Below are 15110 nucleotides of genomic sequence, written 5' to 3' on the forward strand. Positions count from 1 at the left end.
GGTATGACTAATGTAACCAGGTGTAGGCTACTCTTTTTTAAGCACTTCTAGGGGTGAATTAAAATCAGAAGGCAGAATTTAGAGTAAATAGATAACATATATGCCTCTTCTCCATTCCCTTCTTTAATGATAGTCTAGATTTTTTATGTGTCCAGCATCTCAGTGGGGGTATCTAGGGCAGAGTCGAAATAGCACCTAAGCATTTAGTCAAACAGCTTAGCACAGAATTTCAAGAGGATGGGGACATGCTGGATAAAAGCTTCTAAAACATGTACTTAACCAAAAGGGTGCAATATTACTATGTTTCTCTATTTGGGGTATTATTTTAGTATAATTGATCACTATTGATACATTAGGGGTGTTTTAAATGCAATTATCGTACTCAGTATACAAGTAAGGAGCAAAGCAAACCATAAAGGTCATTTCGAAGTGTTGTAAACTACTGACAATAAAACATGAAATGTTGAATCTCTTAAATTATATCTTTACATCGTTGAAGAAAGGTTCTCCATATTGCAGATATGAATTGGTACCCATCTGGCATAATTTTGGTGGTTAAGTGCAAAGAACTATGGTGTTAGTGCTATCAAAGTCTCGGCATAAAGGGAAAAGTTTCTTCCTCAATGAGCATGGATGAGGGTAAGTCCTAGGATTTTAATCTTCAGGATGGTGTCCCAGTACTGGAAAGTTGTAGTTTTCATGGTCATGCTTTGTTTCCAGTCCTCTTCTGCCCTATAGTCAAGTGTTGCACCTGCAACTCCCTTTAGGTAGGCATCTTGTTACACTTGGAGAGGGCTAGAGCACTGACTTGGAGGGCATGTCTGGTTCTAATTAGGTGAAATGCCTACAGAAATTATTCAGCTGTGCCAACAGAGGCTACATCTACCTGTATTATTGATGTTTACCATCCAGATCCATCTAGGTATACTTCTCCAACTATTTTCCACACTGCCATCTCTAGATGGAGTCCACCAATCATGACAAAATATTAGTCTTCCACGTGTGTGGTAGACCAATGCCACTTAATGAATTTAGCAAGAGCATATAGTGGAGCATCCAATGCTATTACTGGAATCTGTCCAGGTTTTAGGAATTGTGTTTATCCACGGATGGAGCTCATTCCATGCTTTATTATGGCAGGTGTGGGTGCCTTCTCGATGTAAAGAGGTAGAAGCTGAATGATGGAAGCTTCCCCTTCTTGAAGAGGACTCTTGAAATGAGGCATGGTAGGCTGACAAAGCTACACAATCTCCCTTGACCAACTCTTCTTTTGCCAAGAGCTGACTAGTGTGTTCCAGCCATTTCTTTTCTTGTTCACATGCCTTCTTCAAATTTCTTTTTCACAGCTTTTATATCACACTTCAGCTTAGACAAAGCCACTGGTGGTTTGGGAAGTGCCATAGCTGGAACATTTGTGAAGCTGTGTGGTAGCTGGTGGAACTTTTGCCCTTGTGACATCAAAGTTATTCCTTCTTGGATCTAACCTTTGTTTAATGCAGTTGGTGACTGGAAGAGACTGATATTTGGGCCATGAAAGGACCCTTTGCAAGATGTGCTTAAGGGATTACAATCAAGGTAGTAAAGGCCCCATGCTGAATTGACCTTTTCGGAGATGAACAGGACATAATAATCCTTTCATCTTCATGTTCTTACAGACAGCAGTGGTAACTTCACTCTCTACTTGAAGGACCCTGTCATATCTGACACTGATGCCCAGTTCATACATTGTAGTGACCAGTTCTTTGGACCTTGTCTGTGTGTGTAAACTAAGACCGATGTACAATGGAAGTGGTGGTTCACGCTTTAATGGTACTTTTGGACCCTTATGTGTGAGTCAGGTTCCCTTGCTCAAAATTATTGGCCTTCTTGCAGTTGTAAAGGATGACCTGTGAGACTGTAAGACAGGTTTGTGAATCTGTGGTGTCCTGGTCTTTTATGTCAGGTTCTTTCATCAGCTTAGTTATCATAGATTTGAGTTGGGGTATGACAAACTTCTGTTGGCAATCATTAGGAATAGCACCATCAAAACTGAACCCACTTGAGCTGAGGATATCATTTTGCACAATCCTGGCAGTCTTTGCCAAAATCAGGGCCTTTTTTCAAAATCCTGCTTGAATATCCACTTCAACATTTACTGCATTCCTTGTTAAAACACAAGTATCATTTGTTTTCCATAACTTTTCTCTTTTGCAGAGGGGAAGTGATGAAAAACTTGGTCTTTGAAATTACCCTAATTAATCTCACTGTTAATACCAAAGTCTGCGAGAAGCTTCTCATAAAGGTGTTTCAATGAGGCAAATATGAAGCAAGATGTACCGTCTTCTGTCTCATTTTCAATATGTGTGAGGAGTTCTATGAAGGCTCTTGCTTTGAGTTAATTCATATTCACAATTTCACTCTTGGAACCCACTTTCTGTCTCACTAGAGGGCGATGACAATTCTGAAAATCAACGGGGCAAGATAGGTGATACTTTGCTTCCAAGGCAATAAGGTCACTGGCTCCTTCAATCCTGTCCATTAGCTCTGAATGTTTGAGATCCCTTGCCACAGACTTGACATTATCATCTATGCATAGAGTTCTAAATTCATGCAAGAGTCCATCTTCCTTTGTGCAAAATATGCAGCTGGTATTGTCAAGTGACTGACATGGTCGTCGGTAGTGACGATTTTAGTTCTGTGAAGTGGGTCACATTTTCTAGGAATGATGCCTAGGCTACTGGTGCTGACATGACGGCTCCATGTGTATGAGACTCATTTGAGGTTCATGGCAAATTATACACTGTGCCCACTACATCTTCATGAAATTCATTTCAACAAACAGGCAACAGAAGGAAAGTTATAACATATAGTACATGTATGTACAACTTATACAGTTTAAATGTAATATTTTTTCAATCAACTGACGAATTACAAAGTTATTCCATGCAAGCATTTTTCTATTCCAATCAGTTGGCACTGGTTCTAAAATTAAAGCTTAGATGTGTAAGAATAGCCTACCTGGAAAAAAAAAATTAGAGCTTGAGCAGAAAAAATGACTTAGGACAAACGACCGTGTTATAAAAAATATTTATTTGCAATACAGAAACTAACATCCGTAGATTTTAAATAATTTTGAGAAATTTATAATATATAGTTGGTTGTCAGTTGATGCTAGTTCACTTGGAGTAGCGATTGCTTCTGGTCAAGCAAACCTAGAAGCATTGGCAGATGTACTCCTGTCCCAAGCTTTCCACTCCACCTTGAGCCAGCCCTAAAAGATAGGTAAATTTTTAACCACCCAATTCAAATTGGAAACCAGAATTTGTATAGAATTGTTTAAATGAAAATATGAATATAATTTTTGACTACACTAAAATTGTTTACAATATATAAAGGTAAACCAACAAGTTAAATTCACCTCAAAAATTAATCTCAATTTAATATTAATTTCTAAAATTACAAATCAAAAGCCAACAATTTCAATCATATTTTGACCTAATTAACAAATTAAATATATGTGATGAAGGCATCACTTAGAATATATGTTAAAAGGCCGAAGTTCAATAAACAAACAATTTATGGTCGACAATTGATAATTTTAATTAGAGTAGCCTATAAACAAACCTAGTTTCACGAGCGATTTTCAATTACTGAGTTCAAGGCTTTATTTATTTTTTGACTTGAGGATGATAAAAGTCACCAAGAAATACCACTACTATTGTGCCAATCAATACAATGACCCACCTTATAATGACTTCATAGGATGAAAAAGAGAATGGATATGATAAATCCATAGCCTTCGCTGAGGTCGCCTCCACATTCATCAGACGAGGTATAGAGTTAATTTAATTCTTCATGGTGTTACATTTAGTATTCATAGCACTGAACACAATGAGTCCCATCGTTGTAGAGTCCTGAAGAAATTGTCCAGCACTACGACGAAGAATATAAATCCGTAAAATATCCAAAGGTAAGGTGAGGTGAGGGAGAGTAATCACTCCTTGACGGTTGGTGTTGGGACTGACTTTCCCTTCCAACAGTGACTTCGAGGTTACTTCGTAGAGTTGTTTGGCTCGGAATATTCAGAAAATTAGGTAGTTAGTAGTTATCTTGGATCACTTGAAGATAAGCGACCCCAAATAGTTCTCCTGAAGATAAAGGACCCCAACTACACTCACCTGAAGAAGAGAGACCCTGATTTTCTTCACCTGAATATAAGCGACCCCAGCTTATTGACGCCTCCAGGTGATCTATTTTGGCTTATAATACTATAGAAAAAAAAGGAAAAAAAAATATATATATGCATTAAAGCTACTTTACTTAATATATGTTAAAAAGAACAAATTTTTACAAACAAACCATATTCAATTAAAAGCGCATTATCTTGCAATTTCAGTACAAAAAAAAAATCGAACCTGCCATTAACATGCCTTTCAAACCACATATATTGCTGTAAATATGAATTTAAAAATTATCTCTTGCATCCACGCATTGTCTTAATCCTTGATTTATGCTTGTTCCAATAACTTTCGATGGCCTGTTTCTATATCAATAAAGTTACGGGAGTGATTTACGGTCTGTTGCTGAAATCTTAGATGTGATTGAATTTTTGAATAAGCTTTCCACTCATCATTTTTTCTATGATTGGATGTAGAGTTGCAGCAACATGTGTTTCAACGATCACCATATATTCAACACTTAATGCTAGAGTCGACCATTCCAAATACTCATATTGGCCGATTTGGTGCACTTTCTCTGTGATATTTGTTTTTGCGTGAAAAGCAAGACTCGTCAATTTGCGCAATTAGGCCATTACCACCAAGTTTATCAGGGTTTGCCTCAAAATACTTCATGCAGATTTCTCTAAAAAATGTATACATAAATATCAATCATATTTTTTTTTTTAAATGTTTAGAATATTATCCTTATGCAGTGGAAATTTAGATTTAGCAAAGAATGAGTCCTTACCAATAGAAACTTTGCTTTTAAATTTAGTATACTCTTTAAATTGGAATTTTTACACATAATTATCTTGTATAGAAGACAGCTTAGTCTCTTAGCCATTGAAGAAAAATAAGATTTTTTTTTTTTAATACCGTCAATTGAAAAAAAAAATCTATTTGCTACGTTAGCACTTTTATTGGTTAGTCTCTCTCATGTCGTTACACAAATGATAGTTAATTTCTAAAATGGTTAGTTAGCTTGTTAGTCCCATTCTTAAATTTGAATTCCTCACCTGAAGAGAAAAAAAAAGACCCCAATTTTTTCCACCTGAAGATAAGCGACCCCAGCGATTGTTGGGGTCCCCAATCTTCAGGTGATCCGTTATCTTTAACTCCTATTTACTTTGGTTTGCACAACAAAGGCTGAGGTCAGTTAATTAGCACAATTTATTTACAGTGATATAGGAAAAATAAAGCCTCAAACATTAATTGAACAAACCAAAATTAAATTAGAATAAACAAATTAAAAGAAACAAATTCAAAGAAATTCTAAAGTAAACTACGGAGATAATTACCAATTCCAAGGAATGTTTCTCCAGGTAAGGTAATTACCGATCATAAAGAAAATTTCTCAATCACCCAAAATATCCATAAACTTTTAACAAAATATTATACATACATATACCAAAGGCACTTCCCCCAATTTTTGGGGGGTAGCTGACATCAACAAATGAAACAAAACAAAAAAGGGGACCACTACTCTCTACGTTCCTCCAGCCTAACCAGGGACTCAACCGAGTTCAGCTGGTACTGCTAGGGTGCCACAGCCCAACCTCCCACATTATCCACCACAGATGAAGCTTCATAATGCTGAATCCCCTACTGCTGCTACCTCCGCGGTCATCTAAGGCACCGGAGGAAGCAGCGGGGCCTACCGGAACTGAGTCACAATCGCTCGCCATTCATTCCTATTTCTAGCACGCTCTCTTGCCTCTCTCACATCTATCCTCCTATCACCCAGAGCTTTCTTCACACCATCCATCCACCCAAACCTTGGCCTTCCTCTTGTACTTCTCCCATCAACTCTTGCATTCATCACCTTCTTTAGCAGACAGCCATTTTCCATTCTCTCAACATGGCCAAACCACCTCAACACATTCATATCCACTCTAGCCGCTAACTCATTTCTTACACCCGTTCTCACCCTCACCACTTCGTTCCTAACCCTATCTACTCGAGATACACCAGCCATACTCCTTAGACACTTCATCTCAAACACATTCAATTTCTGTCTCTCCATCACTTTCATTCCCCACAACTCCGATCCATACATCACAGTTGGTACAATCACTTTCTCATATAGAACTCTCTTTACATTCTGTACATCTGCTTCCACTCCACCATTTGCTGCAACAACAGACCCCAAGTACTTAAACTGATCCACCTCCTCAAGTAACTCTCCATTCAACATGACATTCAACCTTGCACCACCTTCCCTTCTTGTACATCTCATAACCTTACTCTTACCCACATTAACTCTCAACTTCCTTCTCTCACACACCCTTCCAAATTCTGTCACTAATCGGTCAAGCTTCTCTTCTGTGTCTGCTACCAGTACAGTATCATCCGCAAACAACAACTGATTTACCTCCCATTCATGGTCATTCTTGCCTACCAGTTTTAATCCTCGTCCAAGCACTCGAGCATTCACCTCTCTCATCACTTCATCAACTTACAAGTTAAACAACCACGGCGACATCACACATCCCTGTCTCAGCCCCACTCTCACCGGAAATCAATCACTCACTTCATTTCCTATTCTAACACATGCTTTACTACCTTTGTAGAAACTTTTCACTGCTTGCAACAACCTTCCACCAACTCCATATAACCTAATCACATTCCACATTGCTTCCCTATCAACTCTATCATATGCTTTCTCCAGATCCATAAACGCAACATACACCTGCTTACCTTTTGCTAAATATTTCTCGCATATCTGCCTAACTGTAAAAATCTGATTCATACAACCCCTACTTCTTCTAAAACCACCCTGTACTTCCAAGATTGCATTCTCTGTTTTATCCTTAATCCTATTAATCATTACTCTATCATAGACTTTTCCAACTACACTCAACAAACTAATATTATAGGAATATATATTTGAATATATATTTTATACAGAGCTTTTGTGTCCCCATCATATACCTAAGCCCACTCACTAATTGGTATGGTATTAGTACTGATAAATCTAATACAGTCTAGAATTTATGTGGATGTAATTTTCTGGATTGGATGATAGTGTTAGGGTTTACGAATTGCAACATTCAATGTTTTTTCTCTGATGGCGTGCTGAGTGATTTTATTCGTAACCAGGGAAGATATATATATATATATATATATATATATATATATATATATATGTGTGTGTGTATATGTATATATATATATATATATATGCATATATATATATATATATATATATATATATATATATATATATATATATATATATATATATAAATATATATATATATATATATATGTATATATATATATGCATATATATATTATATATATATGTATATATGTATATGTATATATATATATATATATATATATATATATACATATATATATATACATATATATATATATATATATATATATATATATATATATATATATATATATGTGTGTGTGTGTGTGTGTGTGTGTGTGTGTGTGTGTGTATTTATAGATATCCCATGTCAACATATAATGAGACATCAGAATATAGGTTTTTTAACTTTATTGCAGTAGGTTCATGAGTACACTGTACAGCTGACACTCTCTCGGGTGAGCACCTTGTCTACTTGAATGCACAAAGGCAACTAACTACCCTTTGCTATCAAGTTGCAATCTTGCTACAACAACATGCTGAATTACAGGTTTTGTGGATTTCTCATGATTATAGAGTTCATTTACCTTGATGTACAACACATATCTTCATACAAGAATTAGGACATTACTACCCCTCCAAGCTCCTTACTCCTGGAGGAGGTGCACACTCGCCCTCACTAGTCTATGGTATATAGAGGACACTTCAACCCAGAATAGGCATGGCATGTACTAAACAGAAATGCAACATAAAATATATATATATATATATAGAAATCATCCCAATAAATAACATATCTTCCACAAAAAAAAAAAAAAATTAAAAATGAAATATTGCATGTAAAAATGTACACAATACAATATATATAATTCCACTCATTTCTTCTTATGACTTCTGCAACTAAAATACAGAATACCCAAAGTGAAAAAAAAAATCATATCAACATCAGTATACGCAATATTACACAACCTCCTCAATAACTTCCCTCTGGTTGCGGCAATACGGGCTTTATTGGTTGGGACAAGGGTAGGAATAGATATTCCTTCATCCCTCGATTTTACTTGTCCGGGTTTGCGGCAACACAACTCACCACCACCGTTTCGCCATTTTTTAAAATCATTACTACACTTGCACTTGCAACTATCAACCGGTGGCCACTAGCCGTTTTCCCGAGAAAATAATTCATCTTCCCGCCCTTCTCTTATAACTTTAAGTAAAAGGTATTCACATCTACACATTCTCTAACACTGCCTATCCTCAAGGCTGAACTTTAATCCCGCAGCCACCTGCTATTCGGGAACCTCCCTAGCCCCAGCAACCAGGAATCATATAAATACATGAATAATACAGCATCCGCCTGATGGATCTCACCTGATCTATCTAACCTCTGATTGTTGTTCACTCAACAGTATGTCATACGTATTGCCACGCTCAGCAAAATTGCCACAACACTCTACATATACATTAAGCATCAACATAAGAACACATTGTTAACATCAAGTTTATTTAAAACACGTCAAAAGAGGAAATGAGATCTGTTCAAACAACAACAACAGCAAAGAAAAAAAAAATTCTAATCAGCACGAGGAATGTCACGTATTCAAGAGTAAGGAGGAACACTCTGATTGACACTTTTGAAAACTACCTCTTCAGGCACCACATATATGTGTGCCTGATGATGTCCAGACACTGCGCCATTAATAATGCTTCGTATCAAAACTGTGTTAGATTTAATCATCTTTATTCGGTATGGACCCAAATACGCTGGCTCTAGTTTGTGTTTCCTAGGTTATAATCGTTTCAAATACACACGATCGCCTACAAATACCTTTACCTGTGCAGTTTTGAATCGACCATCATACTTAAAGCTGTGTTTTTCATTAGCTCTTTTCAAAAACCTTTCATTGGTGTCCATTACTCTCCTCAATAGATTTAATAAATATACACAGTATTGCTCAGATGAATAATTTGGCAATTGTTGAAAATTAATGACGACCGTATATGGTAACACAGGGTCCTGTTCATACACTAAAAAGAAAGGCGTGTCCCCTGAGCGAAGCATTAAATGCAATGTTCAAAGCTAGATCAGCTGTAGGAAGCTTGGCATGCCAATGAAGGGGGTCATCAGCCACTAAGTAACGTAAAATTCGCACTACTTCCTTATTATGTGATTCCACTAAGCCATTAGCTTAAGGCCTATATGTGGTCACTGAAAAGCGTTTAATTTTCATCAAATCCGTGACCGATTTCACCACCTTATTTATAAACTCAAGACCATTATCACTTATCAAAATTTTCAGGCAACCAAACTTAGTAATGAAAGAGCACAGCACCTGGGCTAATGAATTTGCCGATTTATCCAACATTGCGTAGGTCTGAGTGTACCGAGTAAATGCATCCAGAAATACACATATATACTTATGTTGTGTTAAACCAGTAGGAAATGGTCCTACCACATCCATATGCACCCTTTAAAATTTTATAGGCATCACAAGCCACTTTCTGGCTTCCGGTACAGTGTTTTTATGTTCTTTGAAACAGTTATAAGCATGACAAAATTTTATATAATTCTTTATAGATTTTTTCATTCCTAACCAAAAGAAGGATTCACGTGCTGTCCTTAATGTTCTATCAATCTCTAAATGCCCTGCATACGGACTTGCAAGGACAATGTGGATGGCTTGATTAATTAAAGAGGGAGGAAGAACTACCCATGCACAAAATTTCCCTCCCCTCTTCTTGTAAGCACAATATAAGATATCATTTTCTATAAAAAAAAAAAAATTCTCACGAGGCACATTCACAAATGACGGATAACTCTCTGATTCCCCTTTAATCACTGCTCGCACTCTTTACATCCATTCCTCTTTTTTCTGTCATTCTCGGACTTCTTTTATGTCCCAACCTCCCAAGTCAATCAAACCCGCATCATCAGGGCACTAATATGTCCCATATCCATGGATAATGAGACATCAGAACATGATGGGTTTTTTTTTTCACTTTATTACTAAAGGTTCGTGAGTACACTGTACAGCTGACCCTCTCTCAGGTGAGCGCCTTGTCTACTTGAACCCACAAAGGCAACCAACTACCCCTCGCTATCAAGTTGCAATCTTGCTACAACAACACGCTGAATTATAGGTCTTGTGGAATTCTCATTATTATAGAGTTCATTTACCTTGACGTACAACACATATCTTCATACAAAAATTAGGACATTTATTTATATATATATATATATATATATATATATATATATATATATATATATATATATATATATATATATATATATATATATATATCTAGTATAATCATTATCATCATCATGAGCCATTACTATTCCACTGCAGAACAGGCCTAGGACATGTTCTTCCACTTGCGTCTGTTTATGGTCTTTCTATGACAGTCCACACCACAAACTTTCTTAGTTCGCCTATCCACCGTCTTCTCCTTCCTCTGCTTCTTTTACAATTTCTAGGGACCCCTGCTATAATTCTTAATGTTCCTCTATTGTCTGTTATTATCATTATATCCCCTGCCCATTTCCATTTCATTTTCTTACATGTTGTTAGAATATCCTCTACTTTAGTTTGCTCTCAATCCACGTTGCTCTTTTTCTGTCTTCTAGTGTTATCCCCACTATTATTCTTTCTATAGCTCTTTGAGTTGTAACTAGTTTGTGTTTAAGGCTTTTGTAATGCTCTAAGTTTCTGATGCATTAGTTAATACTGGTAGGACTATTGAAGAGTTATTGTATGGTTACACTGTATTGGTAAGGAGTTGGTAACTGTTAAGACTGAGCAAGGAAAGCATTGCTTAAAGCATCCCAAGCTAAGCCTCTGTCCCACTCATCTCTCACCTACTGCTCTCTTTAGATTATTAGGTAAGTTTAGTAAACTATGCACAAATATTATTAAGGTATTAGGAATCATATTAAGTCCATCAATGTATATCCAGCCCTCCATGTTTATTATGTATGAGTGGAGGGTATTTCATATGGGTACAGTTATCCATGTGCAGTATATATTTCAGGGCTGTTACTGCTCATGTTTTATGCCATATTAATAATTCCAAGGATAACACACAATTGTAATTAATCTGTAAGTATATTTGTTCATGACCTGTGTATACCATTGTCCAGTATTAGATCATATTTATCTGTCAATCATATTTATGGTGTCAATTCCTAACCGCTATTATGTTTTGCAGATTGTAATTCATTTATTTGTAAATTTGTTCCTGGCCTATGTATACCATTGTCTAGTATTAAGTCACATTAATCTGTCCATCATATTTACACCATATTGTCAGTTCCTAACCACTGTTATGTTTTGCAGATACTGTACTGCCACCAACATTGTCAATAAACATGATTGTAAATTGATAATGAGTTTTCTTCAACTATCTCATTAAATACTTTTCCTTTTTGAGAGTGGCATTTGACATTGCATAATCGCATTTTGTTTACCATTGAAGGTAGTAGGTTGGCCAGAGCACCAGCCACCCGTTGAGACACTACCGCTAGAGAGTTATGGGGGGTCTTTTGATTGGCCAGAGAGTACTACATTAGATACTTCTCTCTGGTTACGGTTCATCTTCCCTTTGCTTACACACACACCGAATAGTCTGGTCTATTCTTTGCATATTCTCCTCTGTCCTCATACACCTGACAACACTAAGATTACTAAACAATTATAGTTCACCCAAAGGTTACCTACAGTACTTTAATTGTTCAGTGGCTACTTTCCTCCTGGAAAGGGTAGATGAGACTCTTCAGCTATGGTAAGCAGCTCTTCTAGGAGAAGGCCACTCCAAAATCAATCCATTATTTTCTAGTCTTGGGTAGTGCCATAGCCTCTGTACCATGGTCTTCCACTGTCTTGGGTTAGAGTTCTCTTGCTTGAGGGTACACTCGAGCACACTCTGTTATCATATTTCTCTTCCTCTTGTTTTGTTAAATTTTTTCATTGTTTATATAGGAGATATCTAAATTATTTTAGTGTTACTCTTCTTAAAATGTTTTATTTTTCCGTGTTTCCTTTCCTCATTGGGCTATTTTCCCTGTTGGAGACCATGTGCTTATAGTATATCCTGCTTTTCCTACTAGGGTTGTAGCTTAGAAAATAATAATAATAATAATAATAATAATAATAATAATAATAATAATAATAATAATAATAATAATGATGATAAAAGGCTCTCCATCCAATGCTTACCCTTTTAATTTGGGTCTTGTGTCCTGGGGAAACACTTACAGTCTGTCCTAAGTTCGTATATTCATTAACAATCTCCGGAGGCTCTTCCATAACTCTTACATGTTGTCTCTGCATTTTCATTGAACATTATCTTAGTTTTGCTCATATTCATTTTCAGCCCTACATTTCGGCTTTCCCTATTTAAATCATCTATCGTCTTTTGTAATTCCTCCCATGATTCACTAAACACAACTATGTCATCTGCAAATCTTAATTAAGTTGTTAAGGTATTCCCTAAATTAATTCCTACATTTTCCCAGTCTAAATTCCTAAGAACTTCTTCTAGACATGCTGTGAATAATCTAGGAGAGATGGGGACTCCCTGTCTAACTCCTTTCTCAATCGAAATTTTCTCGCTGCCTTTATGTAGTTTTAGGATTGGTGTACTTCCTGTATTTCTGAAATATTTGTAAGTAATTGCACCTTTGACTGGGCTTTACAATCACAAGAAGAGTTGGAAGACCCAAGCCTACGTGGACGAGGACTATGAAGCGTGAAGTTGGAGGTGATGAATGGAGAAGTATTGATTTAAAAGCTCAAGATAGAGAGACTACGGGTGGACTCTAACCAAGGTCCTTAATTTGCCTCAGTAGGCGTAGGAGGAGATGATGATGAATTTTACACTCCTGCATATACAACAGTAACACACACACACACACACACACACACACACACACACATATATATATATATATATAAATTTATATATATATATATTTATATATATATATATATATATATATATATATATATATATATATATATATATATATACATTTATATATACATACATACATACATATCCTATCACCTTTAAGTTACTAATACAGCTACAGCTACAGTATAGTGGGAAAGGATAGGTGTTGGAGGGGAGGGGGGAATTATGATTGGAGGGAAAAGTGTTGAAATTAAGTACAGTGGGAGGTGAAAAGATTGGGTACACCAAATAAATCTTTTTTGATGATTTTTTTTTTTCTGCCAACATCATGCCTTGTGGACTTACAGGAGGTGAGTTCTCTTGCCAGCCTCCGATGGCTGTTTTCATGATTATTTCTTTTCTGGGGCTTGTTTATTTGTTTGTTTGTCTACTTTTTGTTTTATTGTTGTATTCTAATACTCTGGATTTGGTTCGTCTTGAGCAATGAAAGGAGCTATCCTTTTCCACCAGGAATACTTGTTTTGTGTCTGTTATTTCCTCACTCAATGTTGCAAGTTTTGGGTAAATGTTTTTTAATCTTTCCCAGGCCTGTGTGGCTCTTCTGTGGTACCTGACGTTTACTGGTTCGAGATTGTGTATGTTGTGGAGTGTTTCGTTGTTTTCATTGTTATTATTGCCATTATTATTGTTGTTATGGTTTAGGCCATGCATGTTTCTTATGTTTCCATTTTGGAATTTTCGTAAGGTTTTCATCTTTGATTGAGCCATTGTGCATGCTGGTGCTATTGGATATTTGAATAGAGGTCTTACCAGGCTTTTGTAGGGATTTATTTGTGTGTTCTTATCCGATAGTTTGAAACGTTTTATTGCTTCTTAGCTGTGTTTTCCCAGTTGGAGTTTCTGTTTGATATGGCAGCTTATGCCAGTTCTTTTGATAGAGAGACCAAGGATTTTAACTTCGTGGTTAAATGGAATATCTATGCTGTTTACTGTCATTGGTGCTGGCTTATTTTTTAATACCGATATAAGAGTTGGAAATTATTGCTGTTTTTCACTTGTTTTCGTAATCATTTATTCTTTTGGTCTCTCTTTCAGTTTTTATTTTCAAAAATATTTTGGAATTTGTAGGATGCATCATTACTTGTGTTATGTCATCTGCATACGTATAGTTTATGGCATATTCTGGGGCGGTTGGCATATCTGATGTGTAAATTATAAAAAGTGTTGGGGATAGTATGGCCCCCTGTGGTACCTCAAATTTTAAATCTATTGTTTCTCCCAGTTTTCCACCTCTGCTACGTATTCTGACAGTTCTGTCTTTTACGTAGTTTGAGAGGAGTTTTTTTTTCCATTATTATTGGTAGTTCTAATTGGAGTATTTTATATTTGAGACCGTCATGAAACACTTTGTCAAATGCCTTAGAGAAGATTACTAATAATATGCAGGCATGGTGTATGACCTCTATCACCTCTCAGAATCCCGGATGTAAAACAAAGTGAGAAAATACTTCTTGATGGGACAATACTCATATCAAAATCGGGTAACCGAAACAGGGAAGAAGGCAGGAAAAACAAATTATCCGTAGGTAATAAATATACGACCGTTCCCTCAGAGAAAATGGAAATAGTTCCGTCACAAACTGTTTTAACAGGAAACTTTATAGTTAAGAAAAAATAAGTCCGAATTCCTGATGGATATTTCTAAACATACGATAGAAGTGACCCTTAGCCTTTTTATTTTCCATTATTACCTTACTTTACTTTTAAGGGTTCCTTTTCTGATCCTATTCTGCATGGGAACCCTACTCTCTACAGGACCTTCCGTAATTCATTTTATTGTATAGGCTACATTCAAAGACATTCAACATTTCACACCGCTTATTGTCTTTACA

Source organism: Palaemon carinicauda, chromosome 4 (assembly GCF_036898095.1).
Source record: "Palaemon carinicauda isolate YSFRI2023 chromosome 4, ASM3689809v2, whole genome shotgun sequence".
NCBI classification, from domain to species: domain Eukaryota; kingdom Metazoa; phylum Arthropoda; class Malacostraca; order Decapoda; family Palaemonidae; genus Palaemon; species Palaemon carinicauda.